We start from the raw sequence: 20238 nt of genomic DNA, 5'->3' as shown, positions 1-20238 counted from the left end.
TTATACAAGCGCCCCGGGGCCCCAACGGGGATGTGTTCCCACTGTGTGCGCCCCTGGGTCACTTTGGTATTACAGAAGTGGCCTCAGATGCTTGTGCAGCCCCTTCTGTAATACCGATATTGCATGGGCACATGAGGAAGCCCCTTTGCCTCTGCGCCCATTCCGAATTACATGCATCCCCTGATGGCTGCCTTCTGGAGAGGAGAAAGGGGGTCCCAGGGACCTCTCCCAAACATCCCCTTGCAGGCAGGTGCAGTACTCCCTGCACCCGCCTGCAAGGGGATCTCTATTCCCCCTTCAAAGTGCAGAAGGGTTGCCGCCCGCACTATAAAAAAGCGGAGCAGCTTCAAAGCAGCAGCTCAGTTTTTCACATGAAAGCAAGTCCGCGACTGCCCTGGAGGCAGTCATTCAGTTTAATACTGCGCATTTTCCTTCATTGCACCAAGCGCAACTTTTAAAAGCTGCGCTCAGCGCAATAAAGAAAAAAGCGTTGCAGGTATAAGACGGCCCCAAAAGTGCTGTTATATGTAACTTCAGAAATTCATATATATCAACATTTTAGAGCAGGCAAGTAAGAGATGAGGCAATCTGCCTGTATCTGGTCTAGTGACATGTATGGTGACAGACAATCATCATTTGAATTTTGGCAGTTTAATAGCGCAAAGTTCCAACCTCTGGGGCATATTTACAATAAAGTGATAGAGCGTGGGTTAGGTCCAAAATAGCTAAAGCTGCCTTTCCGTCAATTTAGATGCGCAGGGATGCGCCGTATTTACAATAATACGGCACTTCCCTGTGCTTCCCCCTGCGCCAGCGCTAAAGTAAGCTGCCTAGCCCAATACAGGCACCCTTGCACCACAGTAAAAGAGGGCCTACGCAATGCACAATGCAGCACAAATAGAAACCTCTAAATGAGGAGAAATAAACATTGACATGACAAAATCATTTTGCTTTGTTAAGACCAGGTTTTCCTTGTTGTAATTATGGCGCTGCTTCCTATTACACCACCCTTGTAAACAGGGGGCAGCATTAAAATCAATTGGTAATGCAGCAGAATGCCCTCCGAAACACCTTGTGCCGCCTTGTAAATAAGGCGTAGCCCCTATAGCCACAGCAACATCGTTAAAAGTAATGTTCCTGTGGTGATAGTTGTTTTAAAATATGCCCCACAGTTTTAGTTTAAGCTATGTAAAACTGCCAAAAATTAAATATCAGGCCTGTTATATGCTCTAATCTCCCCCTCAAAGAATTAAGACGAATTGATGTCAGCGGTAATTCTTGGAGGGGGAGGTTGGTGCATGTGTGACAGGCATCAACATTTTATTTTTGGCAGTTTTACAAAACTCCAAATCGGGAGACTAGCCTTGAAATTGGTAGTCCCCTGCCTGTATTTGGAGTGTTTGCATGTATGGGAATTATAGAACAGTTTACACAAAACAGAGACTTGGCTTTTACCAGTGAAAAGAGATGTGTGCTGTCTATTATATATTGAGGTCCACATATATCAACATTAGGAATAGCAATACCAAATTGTGATTGCCTGGAAATGGTAATTAGGTAATCGCCATTCCTAATGTATGAAACTCCAACAGGCACATGCATCATCGTGTGTGTTAGCGATTCCTTATTAGCGATTTTTAGAGAATCGCAAATAAGGAATCGCAATATGGGATGCATCATCAAATTCGCATAATTTATGCGAATCGGTAAAAATCGCAATTTTTACCGATTCGCATAAAATATGCGAATTCTTAATTGCGAATTCGCATATTGCATTATCGCAAATTGCGATAACGCACACATGATGCATCTCAATGAAGGTGCTGCCAGTGAGCCAGGAAAACAATTAAGTACACCTGATTCACCATTTGAAATGCTTCAGAGTGTACTGGCAGTTGGAGCTGTGGCTGTTGGAGGTGGAGGAGCCTGTCTTTTTGTTCCACTGCAATGGATCCTGTGAATGCTTCTGAGGATAGTAACACTAGGAACAGAAAGGTCAAATTCAGTGACCTAGAGTTGGAGATCCTAATAGAGGAGGTCACAGCTAGGCAAGATCAACTTTTTGGCAAAATGTCCCTAAAAGTGCCAGAAGGAGTGAAAAGGAAGCTGTGGCTGGCAATCCAAGCCAAAGTCAACGCTGTAGGAGTGGCACATAGGGACATTACAAATTTGCAGAAAAGGTGGTATGATCTGTGCAGTCGCGCAATAGAAAGACTTGCGACGCGAATGAAGACGGCCAAGAAGACTGGTGGCGGACCTCCAAAAGACAAGCCAAACACACCCCTGGATGATCTTGTGGAAGGGAAACTTACTACAGAGGCAGTCATTGGCTTATTGGATATTGACACTTCTGACCTACCAGGTACCTCTCAAGGTAAAAATGACTCATGTTTTTTATATTTACCTCCTTGTCCATTAAAGTCAATAGTAAATGAATTACAGTATTCCCTCCCCTACAATCTTTGAAAGTAAAGGAAATACTGTTTTTTTATGGAAGCAGCAATGCATTGTGGTACTTGTAGTTTTTGTAAATTGGTTTTCATAAAAAGTCTCTTAGTCAAAATTCTAAAATCACCTAGTCGTACAGTTTTGAAAGACACAATTTAAAAAAATTGGAAACTTGTCTTTCTTTTTTCAGGAGTTCTTTATTTAAGTAATGTAATAAATTATTTCAAATACACAAAGTAAAGTAAATTCTCTATTCTATTCTTAATAGATGCTGATCTGGATACCCATTTTATAGACTTTGCAGAGTCATTCACAGATGATTTACTAAATTCTATTGATAATAACTCAGGGGCATCTTCACCAACAGTGCAGAGAGTTAATTCACGTCAAAGAATACGCCAGCTGCCAGATTCAGACAGTGAAGTTTCTCAAAATGAAAATTTAGTAGTCCAAGAGGCTCCCCAAAACCCAACTCCACTTCAAACACAAGGTCACAGACGCCATAGACTGCAGCAGTTTTTCAGGCGCAGGAGACGTCAGGGTCAGCGTAGATCCAATAATGAGGTGGACATCAGTGCCAGTGCTGTTGAACTTAAACGCCTCAAAATTCACCGTCTACAAGGAAAGGATATTCGTGTTATCAAAAGGAAATTAATTAGCATGACTGATGATGTGAGTGGCATTAACAGAAGTTTAATGGAGATATCTGCACACATGGATGATGCAAATGAAAAGACTGCTCAAAATGTTGACAAAATTGCTGCATCCATGGACAAAATGTGTGCAAACATGCATGCTCAATCATTACTGCACTCAAGAAGGGCAAATCAGACAGTTTTGGCTTTTCAAACTTGTAGTAGGGTGATGAATAAAATGTGCTTGCAGACTGCACAGCTGATTAGAAATGCAGTAACTATGCAGAAGGGCCTCAGAAAATGTTGTTCTAAAATATCTAAAGGTATGTCATCACTCATGTCTTCAACAGAAAAATTACAGAATGTGTCCATGTTGGACATGTCTGTTGAGGAGGACTGTACTCCAAGTAATGATGATGTGCCAATGGAAGGGAGTTCTGGTAAAAATGTAGAACGCCGTAGTATGAGGAAAAATGTGAACGGTACAATAATGACCATGGCTAAAGAAAATGTAACAAATAAAGCCTTAAGGGTCAGAGGAAGAAAGAAGTAGGTTGCTTTTGGAATTGAGTATTGTCCTTTTCATTGAACATGCATTTGAGTTTCTGCTTATTATTTAATTTACATAAACGTATCTATAGATGCCACCATGACTGACAATGGTGTTGACATAGATGTTACTTTCACTTCATTTTCAAACATTAATAAAAGCAAATGCAAATCACAATCACATTGTCTTTGGCATACCTGTTTTAAAAGTAATGTTGTGTGATCTCAGCCCTCCTTCTCCTTCCCTCTGCAGCGTCTGAACCATGTACTCTGGCTTGGAGTTGTGGGGGTTGATTGTCATTGTTGGGCATTCCTTCTTCAAAATCCAATTCTAGACCTCTTTTAGTTGCAACGTTGTGCAGCATTGCACAAGCAGCAACAATTTTACAACAAACTTCAGGGCGATATTGTAAGGATCCTTCTGTTTTGTGAAGTATGCGAAATCTTGATTTCATCACTCCAAAAGTTCTTTCAATTACATTACGTGTTGATATATGGGCTTGGTTAAACAGTTGCTCTTTACGAGTAGTTGGAGTCAGATAGGGAGTAAGTATGAATGATCTTATTCCATAAGCACTGTCACCTATAGGTCATGATAAGACAGAATAGAAATGAGTACTTTAAATGTATGAATATTCCTGAAACATTGAAAAGAATTCCATACCTAATTTCTTACCTAGCAAATAACCATCACCAAATTCTCCTGCCAACAGCCTTCCATGAATGGCACTTTGCTTGAAAATGTAGGAATCATGGGCACTATCAGGAAAGCTGGCTACCAGGTCAGTAATTATAGTTTTTGCATTACATATGGCTTGAATATTCAGGGAATTTCTATTACGAAAAATGTACTCATTGTGTGAAGGAGGACAAATAGGAATATGTGTGCCATCTATGCAGCCAATTACATGGTAAATGTGCCAAATTATAAAAATCTAACTTGGTTTGGAGTAAATCTTGTGCAGTAGTTTGAAATGTTATGTAATGCCTTATCCTATGAAGCATAGCATCTAGAAAATTATTGAAAAATCTAGATAGTGAACTCTGGGACACACCACCAGCAATGGCTATGACACCTTGGAATGAACCTGAGGCAAGAAGGTGAAGTGAACAAAGCACCTGAACATGTGTGGGAATGGCTTGGGTCCTACGAGTATGCTTTTGTAAATATGGGTCCAGATCAGCTATCAATTCCATGATGGAATCACCATTGAGCCTATACCTGTCATATATCTCTGGATCACTCTGCCCCAATAAAGTGATGCGCAGCCTAAATATCCTATCACTGATCATTCTCCTCCTAGCTGCAGCTCTCAATCTCCGCCTACGTCCAAATATAATGACTGCAGCCATGGCAAATGCTTCTGACATCCATTGGTGTTCCCCTTATTTGCCTTTGGAATCACTGTCACTTGTTGTCCATTAGCGGGAAAAAATACCACCACCTCAGACCACTTCTTATTTTAAGAAATGCAAATAGCTAATTTTACGAAATTCGCAAATAGCGATTTTTGATGCATGCCATTTTTTGGGGAAAAAAAGCGATTTCCACTTTATGCGAATTATTTTAAGAATTCGCACATGACATAGCGATTCCTAAATGTGCGAAAATTGTACCATGTTTGATGCATCCCAAAACTAATTTTTGCATTCGCAAACGGACGAATTCTGGAATTCGCACCGTTTGCGAATGCAAAAAGCAATGATGCATGTGCCCGCAAGAGTTTCATTTAGCAATTCCTAGAGGGTTGCAAATTGACCTACCTCATTAATATTAGTGAGCTAGGTCGCAATATGCGACCCCCCTAGGAATCGCAAAAATGATGGGGATGGTGGCCTGCTGGGGTCAGCAGGCCACCATGTACGTATTTGCTTTTTAATAAAGCAATATTTTGTTTTTAAATGCAGCCCATTTTCCTTAAAGGAAAATGGGTTGTGTTTAATAAAGAAAAATGAAAGTTTTCTTTCCATTTTTTAAGAGCAGGAAGTGGTCCGTGGGACAACTGCCTGCTCTTAAAAACGTTTTTGTCACCCATACCAAAGGGGAAGGGACCCCCTTACCATTTGCGAATGGGTTACCACCAACTCGAAGTTGGTAAAATGCGAACATTTTAGAAATGCATTCACGGTCACAAAACATTCATAAATGCTGTTGCGATTCTGTATTTGGAAGGGACGCCCTAAACATGCCCTTTCCAAATACCTATTCAAAAACCCATTTTGCAATTTGGTAAAAGGTTACTGAATCGTAAAATAGGGTTTAATACATGGGAAAAACCTTTTTTGCATTCGCAAACAGGCCGATTCTGCGAATTGTCCAGGTTACATACACAAAATTGCTTGATACATGTGGCCCTGAGTGCTTTATTTGTTAGAAATATTTGCAGAAAACAGACATGACAGAATCATTTAACCTTATCTACATTTTCTATATCCTCGCCTTTCAATGCAGCGTCCTACTCCATCAGTCTCTGTATCCGATTTTTTCTGCATTTGCTTCCTCTTTTCTTCCTTTCCACTCTCCCCCACAATCTTGCATACTCACCTTTCATCTCTGTTTCATTTTTCTACCCTGTCTCCTATACCAACTGTAGCCCATATTCTTTTCTACCTCCTTTTTCATCATTTATATTTTTCCAAAATGTTTCTTAAATTCTCTTTTCCATTCTAATTATTGTATCTCCATTTCCTTCTTTTCTTCACTCTCCTACCATTTTCTTTAATACTAGCCTCATGGCATATATACACTGCCCTCGGACACACTAGCTAGATGGTCTTGTAACTTGAGGAACACCATTGGCCTCCACCTGCTGGTCACTAATCTCTACTCGGCAAGGCCAACTCAGGCTTCTATACCACCAATATCACTTAACTGAGTAAAATGGATAACGGGCATTATTATTTACACTTTAGCACTTACGAGTTCATAGCACTATATAAAAGTAATCTTTTGATTATTCAAGATTAACGTTGTTGGACTAAGCTCTCTCTGCAAGGTCACCCCCAAACGTTTTACCTTCTCCCATACAGTTTTGCTGAATTCATTTTTGTTGTCTTTAGGAATGTGTGTGTTTTACCACTTATAACCAGTGTAAAGTGCTTGTGTTCACTTCCTGGTATATTTGGCATAAACCCAATTAACACATTCAATTGACTTTTAAGTCCCTAGTAAAGTGGTCTTACATGTACACAGAGCCTGTAAAGGAAATACTACTACTGGGCCAGCCTGCAGCAGTTATTGTGCCACCCACTTAAGTAGCCTTTTAAACATGTCTTATGTCTGCCATTGCAGCGTGTATGCAATTTTAAAGCAGCTGTTTTGACCTGGCAAAATAAATCTTTTGCCAGGGCTAATCTTTCCTTTTTGATACCTACATGCAAGGCTGGACTGTCCGTACCGGGCATCAGGCGTTTCCCTGGAAGGCTGGGGGCTAGTTTTGTTGCTGGTGGTGTGTTTTGTTTTTGGGTGCCTGTTTGCTGCGCTGATCCATTATTGGCACCAATCTAACAAAATCAGCCCGCAAACAAATTTACTCACTTTCATTTCCAGCCTCCCGGGGGTCAGCCAGCACTCCAGACGTGCATTTGAGAGCGTTTAAAAAAATTTACCACCATGTGACCCCGTCCATCCCTAGTGGTGTGTTTGCTCACAGGACTATCTATCTGAAGTAGCACACGAAAGCGCTATCATGATGGCCGTGGTGTAAATAATTTTGTCTTTCAACCGCACTCTCCGCCCTAGCATTGCTCCCTCAATTCCTTGGCCTCTCCTCTTGGGTGTCAGGGGGCTCAGAGTTGGGGCAGATAGTCAGGCCCAGAGGCCGGCAGCCAAGCCCGGGACAAGTTACCACCTGAGTCAATTACTAGAAACTGCCAGTGGTAACTGAGGGCCTTGGCCTGCTATCAGTATTTTTAAATCCCCCACACTCCCTATCCTGACAGGCAACTCAGCTGGTTGCTACCAGTGGTGGTAAATGCTGAGTGGATGTCTGTAACTCTATTTAAAATGTTTAATTATGTTGATGGTGCTGATGGGTCCTACATGACCCCCACTGCACCGATCACTGAGCTGGGGGTACTGTGTGTTGCAAATTGGTATGGGTTTAAAAGCACCCTCTGCAGAACTCCTTTTATATTCAGCAGTTTTCAGGCAACAGTACCAATGTCAAGATAACTCTGGTGAATAATAGAAGTGGGTGAAATCAGGAGAGTTCCAGGATATCCGATACTTTAATATAAGTAACATATAGTTGTAGTTATAAGTTTGATATATCTTCAGGTAATGTTCAAGAAACATGGTTTCAATGCAAACAGTTCTTTATTTGATAGACAGAGAATACTTCATTGTATCACATTTTGATAATTCCCAAACATTTTAGCCAACACATGTTTAACACTCAACACAATTTGGCTTAAATATTTTTCAGGGACTCTTCACATATACAGAATTATGCGCAGGATTATGGAACCTCGGTGTATAGGGGCTAAGCTTTCCTACCACCTTAGTACCCATGATCCGAAGACTGACTAGCTATAGTGTCTCACTCTCTCTCCTACTCACAAATGGAGAAACCAATGATTAGACACCCCAGAACACATCACTCGTAGATCTTTCCAGAATTGTGGTAATAAGATTCACCTTGTAGCTCACACTCTCGCACTTGCCCACAATAAGATCTGACAGAGATACAAATATAGTTTGAAATATGTATTTTAACTAACATACTCTAAAATGTAGTATACGTGCCACAACCAGCAGCAAAATGCATAATATCAATGCAGTTAGCATTGCAGCAAGGCCATATATCATAAAAGGAGATGGGACAGTGGATAAAGGACTATAATGCCTAACCCCCTCTCCCCTTCACAAGAAGAAGTCTTATTATATAATAGAAGATCTCTGGGCTTTGTTAGCCGATCCCATACCTCAGGCAATAGATTGTATTTCTACATCACAGATGAGGGTTGCTCTTCTCCCAGGAAAGGTCCCTCTTCAAGTGTGTTCCTAAGCATGCATTCCCATAATATCAAAGTACGAGTCTCCAGCAAAAACAACTGCATTGGTGTGTTTTGTCTAGGTGCTAGGGCCTGACCAGAACAGAATAACAAGACACAGTGTTTATCGAGCCCAAGCTGAATTAATAGCTGCAAACAAAAGGAGAAGCTGTTCCCATTCTCAGTGGAACGTGGCGAGGGGCCCTTTTTCCTTTTCTTCACTGGACTGACTGCCTTCCTTTCCCGGTGCCTGCTACATCACCCTGGGAGCAGACTCCATCTCCCAGGGTGCAACGCTTTGCCCACAGCTGCCGTGAGTGAGGGGTAGGCGTGGTGATTGCGCATTAAGCACTGCCTCTCCCCACGTAGCGCGGGACGCAGTCTGGACGGAGCCCGGACCAAGGGCGGGCCCGTCTGTGCCCATCAGGGGCCGGAAGAGGCAGGGCAGGGCAACCCCCCTTATACCTGAGGTTGTGGATTCTTGTCCAGCACTCAGAGATTGTATGTAGGTACTGTTGCTTCCTGTCACCACAGTCACTTGAGCTTACTGGCAGTACTGGTGCTCCTTCGTTGGTAGTATATTTCTAATGTACTTTGCTCTAACGGCTCAGGTGTGACCAAATTCTATATATTGAACTCGGCCCAATAAGACTTATGGACCTAGACTTTGTTCTCTGACTCTGGGCTTTGTACCGCTTACTGCACTTTAGTGTTTCTTAACTGTTTATATGTATTAGTATTATTGCCGTCAAACAACATATATGCACTTTGCACTTCTAGTGTAAATACAAATGTCTTGTGGAGTATACATTTGGCAATTTCATTGTTTTGTGTTATAGTAGTATACTGATTTATCCTCATTATATATGGTACCAAGCACTTTGCCCTAATAATAGTTTAGCACTTTAGCACTTTGGCAGGGATTTGTGCAAATAGTTCAGTGTGTTCAGAAATAGCCAACATGAACAAGTGGAAGCCAAATTTGGGGAAGAGTGTGGCTGGTACTTTAGACGCCTTCATTTTGAGGGCAGAATCAGCCTTCATTAATGAAATAAATCTAACCGCACGCAGACTATCTCTTGAGCCCCACCCTTCACAAGGTAGACTCCTTCTAAACCCAGCAATTTCTGATTCTCTGGCGGTTCTAAATCAGGATGCATCTCCATCCCGGCTGAGTCAGTCTCCAGTTGTTGCTCCAGCTACAGCGATAAACTCTGTTTCCTGTTCATCTTTGGAGCAAGAACCTAGCCCAGTTAAATCTAAAGCTACAACTAGGGGGCAGAAAGCAAAACTGAAGTCAACTTATATTAGTGAATCCCCCGTTGTAAAAAGGAAAAGTCGGGGACTAGCCAAATCAAATAAATCTGCTCAGGGCATATCTGGAAAAAAATCACTAGCTGTCCCTACCACAAATGTTTGTAAAGTGGGTCCCCTAATTCCTATGAATCAGACAAATGTTAGGGCAGCCAGCTGACAGCACCCTGGAGGGGAATTTCTGGGGTAGGCTTGAAATTATGATGTCCACCCTACTGGACCCAATTTTTCAAAAAATGAGTTCAGTAAAAGCCAGGTTATTAAAACTAGAGGGGCGGGATACCTGTAATATGCCGGCTTTACCGCCAGCTAGGGATAATACTAGTAAAGACCATGCTGTCTCAGGGGGTATAGGTGCAAGAGTAAGCTCATCTGTGGGGCCTACTGTAAATAGTGAGGTACTAGATAAGGGCAGTTCCAATAGCATTAGGCCGACTAGTGTATACATTCCAGCAATTGCACACCAGACTCCTACAAGAGCTGGGCCCTCTGTGCCTCTTAGGGTAAAGAGACCAGAAGGACCAGAAAGAAGGGACGTACACCTATCAAGTCTCCCAATTATTGACCACCCACCTGAATCCATCCCATACATAGTGGTTCTGGGAAATGTTCCGCCACTTCCTATAGGGGCTAACAAAGACCATGGGCGGTTGATAAATAAACTATCTCATTGGTTTACACAAAATACCATTGTGGGTGACCGCGTGATAAGAAACATCCTCATGGCACGCATGGTCAGTTGGATAGGGAGCTCTCGTAGAATGGGCTCTGGCGACTGTGTTATTGTAAATTTTGATATTCCCACACACTGCGGGCAGTATTCAATCTCGGGACATCAGCCTCACTCCCCTACTGGGATTTGTTATAAGGGCTTTACCCCATGGCTACTTTTACAAGCCAGTCCCTTATAGGGACGTACCTGAAAATGTCCCCAAGGTCCCTCTCCGAGGTGGGTGGCCAAATAGACTAGTATCTAGGCAACAGCCTATTTCTATGGTATACTCACCTTCTGAACTAGATAGACAGTTTAGTACCGATCCCTCACTACCGCTAACAAGTTGCTCCTGACCAGTCCCCCGTGGAGGAAGGGGTAAGGCCCCCAGATGTGAGATCTAATAATTATCTATCTTGGAATATTGCAGGGTTGGCCAATAAGCTCCAAGATCCATGGTGGGTGCAATATGTGAAGCAATTCACGGTAAACAGCCTCCAAGAAACTTGGTCAGTGGATTGTGACCTATTTCTGGAAGGTTACAAGGCTTTTTTTGTCCCGGCTACCCCTTTGGCGAGTGGAAGACCAAAGGGCGGGTTAGTTGTATATATTTCTGTGGCTGCGGTTGTCAGATTCGGGTGATGCCAACCATACACCGTGGAATTCTGGCATTGTCCGCCAAAAGGGGGGAATACTAGATGGGGTATTGTTAATTTCTACAATTCGGTGGCTTGTCTGCATGAGGACTGTAACATCACTATTTTGGGAGCATTCATAAGAGAATTCATGGGCCACAGTTCACATAATCTTGTGGTTTCTGGGGATTTTAATATACACCCCTGTGGTAACCCAACAACATCTTGTATCTCTCAGTTGGGCTGCCCCCGCCTGTGGGGTTTTCATTTTGAACATCACGCCCAAGAGGAACTGTTGAACAACATGGTAAATGAATTGGATTTGGTGGCTTTCATGTCTTTAACTGACCCGTATACTAAGTTTCATGTGGCGACCCGTAAAGGGCATGGCACAGGGTCATTATTTGACTATATCTTAATTTCCTCTTCGATGCACTCTTCTTTTCATGGTTTTAATATTGTGGAGAGTGAGTTTAGTGACCATAATCCATTAACTGTCTATATGAAGGGCCCACTAACAGATAAGATTGAGGCTGCTCCAAAAAGGGGTGTATTGAGACCGACTGACGGTAAGCGCAGATTAAAATGGTCTCATGTGTCCCCAGATAAATATTATAACGAAGTAAAAATATCTTGCGCACATGATTTAACAATTTGCTCAACCAAGGGTTTCCGCCCAAATGCGATTCTTTGGGCATACGAGTCAATAGCTCAAAAAGTGGGTAGAATTTTAAGTGTCCCAGCTGGTAGAAATACCACACAGGGTCCAAGATGGTTTGATTGCCACTGTTCTAAAGCGGCAAAGAGGTTGAGGGAGGCTCTGGCAGCCAAACCAAGAACACAATCTGAGGTATGTGCTCACCGAAAGGAATATAAGCTAGCCCTGGCCAAACGGAAGGGTGTCTTGCAGGAGGAAGCTTGGAGGGAGCTGATTGATTCAAGTACTCTCAGGAACAGTGTGAGGTTTTGGAGTGTCGTGAATCGACCCCTCTTTGATCAGGATGGGGGGGCTTTAGACTCACATATTACAGAGGAGGAATGGGTACTTCAATTTAAATCTATGTTTGAATACCCTCTCAAGAAAGTGAGGATACGAAGGACCCTGTAATAATTTTTGAAAGGGGGGAGATCTTGGAAGGTATCACAGGACTATCCATTAACAAAGCACCTGGTCCAGATGGGATTCCCCCAGATCTATTTAAGTCAGACCCCCCTGTTCTGGGCCCGATACTGGAGTCAGTTTTTAAATGCAGTATCTAGGACTGGCTGTCCTCAGTCCTGGGCATCTTCCACTATAGTCCCTGTCTTTAAGAAATGCAATAGAAATAGTACCCACTGTTACAAACCTATCTCGCTTATTGATTCGATGGTCAAAGTAGTGGATGGATTCTTTTACAGAGGTTATCAATATGGGCAGAGGAACACAAGATCATGTTGGATGTCCAATATGGATTCCGGCCGGGAAGCTCTACAGTTGCTCAGTGTCTTAATTTATTTATGATACTGAGCAAATATACTGTTGCTCGACCCGGAACCAACCATCTTGCCTTCATGGACTTGTCATCCACGTTTGACTGTGTAAACAGGGTCAGATTGTGGCAGTCCATGAGGGCAATGGGGATGGAGAACACTATAGTTAATTTTCTCGAGGACCTGCACCTATCAACCAGAGCTAATGTCAGGTTTTCGCAGGACTTGCAGGTCACTAGAGACTTTGAAATTAAAAGGGGGATCCGGTAAGGATGCATTCTGGCGACTTTTTAATCTAATTTTTATATAAATGAACTGCATAGTGCGCCATGGGTAACTGGAGTGGATTACCCCTGTGTAGGACGGGTGGCATTCCCGTCCTGCTTTATGCGTACGACGCCGGGCTCATATCCAGGACCGAAATTGGTTTGCAATCCCTTTCAACCACATTCTCCAGATTCATGTCTGACCGGGACTTGGCAATCAATAACTCCAAGTCTTACGTCATGAAAGTGGGGCAAGAATCGAAAAATAACTTTTATTTTAGCGTTGGCCCCGCCAAGATCCCTAGTATGAATGTATTTTCCTATTTAGGGGTCCTATTTGATGACCAACTTAAATGGGGTCCCCTAATCCTGAGGAATAAAGGGGATCTGGCTCGTGTAAACACTGCAATTTTTAATTTTGCCTCTAAAATACGGAAGAAACTTACAGGAGCTATGCTGCAAGTTTACCAAGCTAAAATCCTGGCCATAGCCACCTATGGTAGTGAAATTTGGGGATACACTGCCGTAGATTCCCTGCAGGTAGTGGAGAATGACTTCCTGAAACGCTTACTGTGTTCCGGGTGGAACCTCTAATTTAGCGGTCCATGAGGAACTAGGGGTCCCCTACTTAAGTGACGCTTTTGCCCTGCGACCCCTGATTTTTTGGCTTAAGTGTTGGCTGAATAAAGATTTAACTCTCAACCATTTAATACTAAGAGAGTGTATGTCTCTTGATAACTCAGCCCTTATTCCCTGGGTTATGTATATCAAAAGAAGTTTAGACTGGGATAGGGCGGGGTGAGTTATTCGCCAACCCTTACGCTATTGTTAAGAAGGATGTGGAATTAACCAAGATAACCTTTCTGACTTTAAGGAAAGCAGACAGGGAGGTTAAGGAGGTACTGAAACCTAGTGTCCGGATGTATTTAATGCTTAAAACAACCCAGATGACGGAACCTTGGGCCTCATTTATGAGGCCATGCGTCAGTTTTGAGCTTCCGATGCATCACTTTTTGTGACGCATCAGCGGCGTAAAACATGCCTCCTGTTGCGCACTATTTACAAAGTGACGCATCTAAGCAGATGCGTCACTTTGTAAACCCCTGCGCTACATTATACCTGCGTCAGGTATAATGTATGCAGGGGGGGCGTTCCCCCCGCAAAAAGCCTCGTAGAAGTGACGCAGTGAAATCTATGAGATTTCACTGCGTCACTTCTAGGACGCCGTTGCGTCAAAACCTTGCGCCTGCCTCACAGCAGGCGTAAGACTGACGCAGGCCCTTTCACATGGGGCTTGCCCCATGTGAAAGGACACATTGCTGGAGTTGCGTCACCTTTGTGACACACTCCAGCAATGCGTCACTTTTGCGCTTACAGATACGTCAGTAATACTGACGTATCTGTAACTCCTTGCGCCATGATGCGTCATATTGTAAATATGACGCATCATTGGTGTCGCAAGGAGGGCGCAATTAAAAGTGACACATCTCTGTTTTCACGCAGCGATGCGTCACTTTTCATAAATGAGGCCCCCTATCTTTTGGGGACTCTGTCAACACATGAGAAGTTTCTGCTAACCAGGTTCCGGATTAACCTCTTCCATTTACTGTTAGCCAGACCTATGGCTTTAGCAGAGGCCAAGTGCTAGCTCCCTGCGGCTGCGACGGTCAGTCTCCGCAGGATTTGCTGCACTTTTTGTTTTTATGTAAACTGTATGAAATTCCCCGTAAGCCCTTTCTGTTTCCCATTTTAAAAAGAATGAATTTTAGACAGGCTCTTCCAGCCCTTCTGTATCTTCACCTCCTGAAAGAAGACTGTATCTTTTTTACAGTAGGGATTTTAAAAGCTTCTGTGAAACTCAGGACCTGTATGGATGTGTAAAGTCGGTGTAGCCTGGCATGTTTATTAATCCAGTTGTTTCATTAGTGGTACAAAATATTTGTTTTAAATCATGTATTAACTTTTTTTACTGTTCTTAATGTACCTGTATCTGTGTAACTTTTATGGTTTTACAAACAAAAACCGAATAAAATTCATTTGAATTGAATTGAATTGTGTTTATCGACCTTGCTCGCAATGTTCAGATGAAACTCAAGGAACAGGCAGAGAAGGAACACAGCAGTGAGTTCTCATGTGAAAGGCATAAATAGATTCTTTGAAAAATAAAGACATGCAGTGTCATGTGCAAAAGCAGCATCATGGCTGCTGGGCTCATGCTAACTTAAAGATGTCGACAATGGCCCTAGCAACCACGTGACACTACAACTAAACACAAATAACACACATATGTTGCCTACATGAAGTATACTTGCAACTGCAAAAATAAACAAAGTATCATCCACTTTGATGCACCTGCAAAACAACTAGAAGGTGAAAATAGGGGTTACACCAACAAAACCATTACAGCATCCTACTATTAACGCTATCTGGAGAATATCATTATCATTGCGAAGTCGTAAGTTTTATACTGGCACCAGAGAGGTCAAGGATTGGATGTGCTTGTAATCAGATCCGGCTACAGCGTGGAGCGACCGCTTAATGCTGACCTTGGGGGTGCTGTATTTAAAATAATGTATGGGTTTAAAAGTATGTGCTACAGGTTTCCATGTGTGTCCAATAATTTTTAGGCAAAAATAAAAATGTCAAAATAATAATGTGTTCCTGTTGGATTAGGAGTTTTGTCTAGTGGCAGTTTTGATTCATCTAAAGTAGTGCTATGAACAGCCATCAAAGAGCTGCATGCACACTGCATGATACAGGTAAGAACGTTATGTTTTTCACAGTCTTTTAATATCCTAATGTGGTTAAAAGGGTTTGTTTCAGTAGAAACACTTTTCTTACGTTTTGAATCCTGAGTGTGTGCTTCCCCAGACCATGCACTCTTAAAAAATGCCTACCAGTATGGATGAAATTTGAATCCTACACCTTGTAGTCACACAGGTGACTCATTGCCTATATGTTTGTGTGATGTAAAGTGATCCAACACCCAACACTGATGTGAAAGGTGCTACAAAACGGCCATCATACACCTACCATATGCTATTGTAATCTGGGAATGGGTCTGTGACCAGAGAACATGGGTCGTTCTGGCAGGTCACTGTCAGTTGAGTTTCACCTCAGTCCTGGTGGATTAGACATTGATACAGGCCAGCTTTTGCAAACAGGTAAGTACATTTCCGTTCCAGTGGGTTTGAGAGGGGATGTAGGAACTGGTTTTACACCACATCTGGCACTGTTCTAGAGGATTTCTAAATGATTGTGATAGACAGAGTGACCGTGGGTGCAGAACAATCACCTATTAATCAACTAAGACCAGGAAACTCTGGGAAGTTGCAAAAAGAAAAAAAATAGGCCAAATCAATTTGCACGAATTTTGATGCTGGTGCACCACAGAATATAAATAAAGTGATCTCCTGTTTACAACACAGAAAAATATTGTTCAAGCGAAATAATTGAGGAAAACGATTCTGAAACACAATCACCACATCAGTGGCTACTAATAAGCTGAATAAGTAACAGATGTTAGCACAGAAACTTTACCTCACAATAACCCTTTTTATTACAATTATTTTGTACAATTTTCAATTGCGTTTTCAAGAAAAATAAAAACATTGTCTCAAACACGGTCCAAGTCGTTCCCTTTTTAAAAGTGGCTGTTCCTTATTATGTCAACACATCAAACTTAGAATTAAATGAATGTGTGGCACGCTTGCCAGGGTGCGTATAGTTTGCAATATCCTGTGTGACAAGAATCCAAATATCAAACACACTACTCATATACAAAAGCTGTGCATGTGAAATGGTTGACTATTTGTTAATGTCCCAGATCAAAGCTTTTCAAATACATTTTATAAAAAATGGACACACATTAAGGCAGCCACAAGTTTGCTACAACAAACCAGACCGTGGTTTTTGATCACACTCGTGAAACCAAAATCTGCCACAAAGAACATATTAAAACCACTGACCTCTCCAACTGCACATACATGTCTGTATGTAATTACCTAACCACACCCCGGAGTTTAAGTGCCATGTTACTCCACTGGTGACAGATATGTGCTATAGGAATGTTAGATAACATAACATGGCATAATTTTAATACATCTGAACAAACGAGGTTAATATTCCTAACTTACTGTTTGTCTGTTGACTTCATAAAGATGAAAGGAGGAGTCGCCACTTAAATACTTCAAGGTTGGGACTTTAAAGGGACACCTTAAATGCTGAATTATTTTATCCAGTGGGATACAAATGCATTATGCAGTACAAGGACACTGGAAAGCAGCACAGTAAACAGCAGAAATTGGTTTGTAATGTCCTTGTAAAAGCTTCTTTCACTGCTGTAGGATACAGCTCAGAACCACTTTAGATAACCTGGTGATGAACAATATAAAATATGGATAAAATGTGCACAGTGCTGTATTCATTTTATCTGTTTTGGGAAGATGAAAAGTTGGGACAGCGCTACCAGAATTAAAGCTTGTTTTTACACAGCTCGCTGCAGCAGGGGACGTAACCTCGTGAGCTGTAGAAGGGATCATTAGATCAAGTAGATTTAAGCCCTTTCTTCTAAGGCTTACCCTACAGACAGGTGCTACCAGCCTCGCGTCCAAAACCTTCTAGCAGGGCAGGACGCCATCTCCTCATAGGTAAAATACGATTGTGCAGCAGGGTGGTACTTCATAAAGGCAGGCTGGGCTGGATCTACTCAACCAGCTAGGCCAGTACCGCTGACTGTCAGGCTTGCTGTGGTAGAGGCTCGACTTTGAAAGGCTAACAGGGCCTTGAAAAAGTCAATCAGAGGCCTGTGCCCTTGAATTACCAGAAGGCTCTGGGTGGAGTCACTTATATTACTCAATGACGCGAATACATTGAAGTTGGTCCTGGTATAGAATCAGTCACCTAACTGACACGTTTCTCTGTAAACCCAGGAGGACAGTACGGTGTCCGTCACATGCCAATCAGGCGCATCTGAAAGACCAGGGGCTTTGAAATTCCATAGCTCTCACGTTTCCGAGATCCAAGCGTGATTAGCCCAGCTAGTGAGGCATTCTGGGACCTGTAGTTCTAGTTTTTGTATTGATTAACCAGCACTTCAAATCCCAGGCCGTACAAAAAAAAACAATTGCTTCACACACAAAAAACTGGCTATCTTGAGGACTCTGAAAGAGTCATTCACATGTCAAGTTCACTTATGATAAACCAGAAAGTCTGAGGTTTTTGTCAGAAACTTAGAGGCCTCCAGTTGTCTTCGCTTGTCCACCACTCATTTACCTTTTGTTCACGACTTGTAGTCATGCATGTATGTTGACAAACAAATGTAGGCATATCAGAAGGCAAAAAATGTAATAAAACACTACTCGACGATTTGAGAACTCCTGGTAGAAGTCACGCGGGTGCTTCTGAAAGGCTTCCAGATTTGGTTGAAGTTAATCAGTTACATTGCAGGCCAATGAAAAAGTTGACATGTCTAGCTCAGTCAGGTTCATTTGGGTGTCACAGGAGCTGTTAAAAGTCAGTTACATGTCAATGCAGCTGAGTCATTCATGGCAGGAGAGTGCGTTAGAAAATTCTTTCCACCTCAATCACGTAGCACTGAAGGAGGTAGAGTATGGAGGAATAGATTCAAATATTTCAAAGAAGAAGGCGCCTGCCCCTTGAGACTGATGTTAGTATTGCAGCAGACGTTGATCAATAAGGACCAGGAGTAGATTGACCAAACTGTTATAAGTCGAAAACTAGGGGTAGAAGGAGGGCTTCTACTAACCTAAGGTGTGTGAGTGAAGGACTCATTTGTGATAGGTTCATGGGGTCATTTCGACCTGAGGGGGAAAGTATCTCTGGGATAAAGCGACCTCTTTAGACTCTGATGCCAGGAATAGGCAGCTAGGTAGGAGTGCTAGGTTGAAGTGTGGGTGTGAAGTGCCAGGTTTAAGGTGCCAGGTCACTGCCCTTTTCAGCTGTGCTCCATAAATCCCTAGTGGTTCCCCTTCTAAATGCGCCCCAAAACCCATGCCCTGGGCGTGCCCTAGTACCCCCACACTTCTGGTCCATGAGAAGTCTGGTACTTTAAACAACAGAGGTAAACCCTCCTGCTGGGCACCAGGCTGCAGACAAACGAGAACCACAATTAGAATGTCTGAACCATGGTAGTCAGGCGTGCAATGGTGTGGGAGCTACAGGTGGGATAGGGTGGAGAAAGAAGGAGTTGAGGGCTCTCAAATAAAATATTTTTGCCAAACAAGCAAGATAGCTCAGAAGCTTAAGCATTTGCGACTGAGACATATGCTAACGCTTGGGTCACAGGTTTGAATGAGGGAAGAGCTAGTTCAGCCTTTTGATCTTCAAATGTTGAGAAGACAATCAATAAAACTGAAAAAAAAACAGTGGAGCAGTAACATGCACACTCCTTGACTCCTCCGACTTCACACTGGTTTTACAACTAGTGTCTGTGCCGATTCTGAGCAAGAAGATGCTGTGTTGCGACTACGGACAGACCGGACCGTACTCATTTCATCCACCTCGGAAAGGAGCCAGTTTGGAGACAGAGGAGAGGCTGTGTCATTGAATACACAGCAGCTGAGGGATAGCTCAGTGGTAAGGTAAGTAATGTTTATTGTTTAGTTAATTAAAACCATAACAATTTTAAAACAAGTAGCGAAAAGCGAATGAGAACAATATTATAACAAAAGGTTAAAAAGAAGAATATAAACATACAATCATTTCATCTCTACATAGAGTTTCTAAAATGTCCATAGTTAATGAAAATCAGTGCCGTGAATTAGCCCTCAGTTAGCCATGCTTCAGACCCTTTTAGCAAAGCTTTGTAAATGCTTTAGGAAAGGTAATCAGTCTGCCATTCAATGGAGGGTCAGAGGGGTTTAGGCACGCCATTATTGCAGCTCTGCAGGATCTAATGCCTCTTTCATTGAAGCATGTTTTTAGAAAGATCATTCGTTCCTCCTGCAATTTCTTGCATGTGCAAATTACGTGGATAAAATCTTCTTTGTGGAAATTGCACAGCCGACATGATTTAGGGCCTGTATGCAACCAAGCGGGCTGGTCAGCCAAGGATGGTAGAGTTCCAAAAGTAATGTGCCATAAGTTGCTTTTTTACATTAATTGAAAATGTTTCGCTCAGGTATGCCGCCGGTCCGGCGTGTGAGCGGTTATTAAAGGAGAAACACTTTCTTTCGATAAAATGCTGGTTAACT

The 20238-nt window shown here is 42.5% G+C and overlaps 1 protein-coding gene across 1 annotated transcript in view; it reads right to left on the bottom strand.

Annotated features, from left to right (window-relative positions):
* LOC144761686 (enoyl-[acyl-carrier-protein] reductase, mitochondrial-like) overlaps positions 1-20238 on the bottom strand; it is an 804505-nt gene that overhangs the window by 622877 nt on the left and 161390 nt on the right. The window lies entirely within an intron of this gene.

This window comes from Lissotriton helveticus, chromosome 6, assembly GCF_964261635.1.
Source record: "Lissotriton helveticus chromosome 6, aLisHel1.1, whole genome shotgun sequence".
Classification (NCBI taxonomy): Eukaryota; Metazoa; Chordata; class Amphibia; order Caudata; family Salamandridae; genus Lissotriton; species Lissotriton helveticus.
This window is presented reverse-complemented; position numbering and strand designations above follow the sequence as displayed.